At 40.2% G+C, this 1376-nt stretch overlaps 1 pseudogene; it reads left to right on the top strand.

Annotated features, from left to right (window-relative positions):
- Positions 1-345: 345 nt before the first annotated feature.
- Positions 346-544, top strand: LOC124240503 (uncharacterized; annotated as a pseudogene).
- Positions 545-1376: the final 832 nt, after the last annotated feature.

Here is a 1376-nt window from a genome sequence, read left to right as displayed (position 1 = left end):
AATACATAGTTGTATATCCCAGTTGTAGGTTCTCCTGGTTCTTCTATGTGGGATGCCGCCATAGCATGGCCAAATGAGTGGTGCTATGTCCACGCCCAGGATCTGAACTAGTGAACCCTGGGCTGCCAAAGTGGAGCACGCAAACTTAACCACTCTGCCATGGACTGGCCCCTTAAACTTTTTTTAAGAAATAACATTTAGTAGAGCCCAAAATGCTGTGTTAGATTTGCAGAATGTAATCATATTTTTCTAAAGGGTGGTGGCAGTGGGAAATGGGAAAAATCTCTCCATCAGCAAAATTAGAATAGATTTCCTAGTCCCAATAGAGGCAAATGGCAGATGCTTAAGATGATACTTTCAGAGAACATTTCTATAGTATGTTTCCAGAAAAGTGTTTCCAAACAGTGTGGGGCATTGGAAACCCTGATGATGAGCTGTAGTGCTCTTGAGCGTGAAGTTGGCCACTGGCGCCCCCTGGTGGAGATACTGCTTGCTGTTGTTGATTATTCCTTCATGAAGAGGGAGAGAATACAGGCTAAGGGATTGCTTTCTGATGTAATTGCTTGCGTTTGGGTCTCCCTTTTCTTCTCTTTTCAGTAAAGGGAAGGAACAACACCTAATATATTCTTTTACTTCAATTTTCTTATGGTAATATTAAAGGTGTGTTTTGTGACAAAATTTTCAAAAAGGGAAATTAAAGGCTTAACTCCTTCATAGGTACCCACCCTTTACCAAAAATGTCCATTACAATTTCTTTTCTCTCAGTTTATTTTATTATTTTATTTTATTTTTGCTAAAGAAGATTTGCCCTGAGCTAAAATCCATGCCAATCTTCCTCTATTTTTTAGTATGTGGGCCATGAGCACAGTGTGGCTGCTAACAGAACGGTGTTAACAGAGCGCTAGCAGCAGTCTGGGCCTGGGAACTAAACCCCAGGCAGACAAAGCAGAGCGTGCTGAACTTAACCACTAGGCCACTGGGTTTGGCCCTCTGCTTATTTTTATATAACAACATATAATACTGTTATTTTTGAACCTATCTCTTCTCACTGAATATCCACATCAGTACATATGTAATTTTTTTTTATCTGTTGTATAGTATCTTCAGAGAGAACAGGCCAGAGTACATTTACTCATACTGTATTTAGCCATCGGATTTCTTTCGATTGTTTGCTGTAACGAGCAGGGCGGCAATGAACATTCTTGTGTGTCCCGTGCATATGTGTGAGTTTTCCTTGGGAGTAGATGAGATGTAGAATTCCTGAGTCAAAGAATGCGTACACTTTAAGTTCTAAGATACCGCCAAATTTCCTCCCAATTCAGCACTGAAATTTTATAAACTGTCCACAGCATGTGGAGTAAATATCTTGTCTCCAT

The sequence above is a fragment of the Equus quagga genome, chromosome 5 (genome assembly GCF_021613505.1).
Source record: "Equus quagga isolate Etosha38 chromosome 5, UCLA_HA_Equagga_1.0, whole genome shotgun sequence".
NCBI lineage: Eukaryota > Metazoa > Chordata > Mammalia > Perissodactyla > Equidae > Equus > Equus quagga.
The sequence above is the reverse complement of the archived record's forward strand: the minus strand, read 5'-3'. Positions and strand labels throughout refer to the sequence as shown.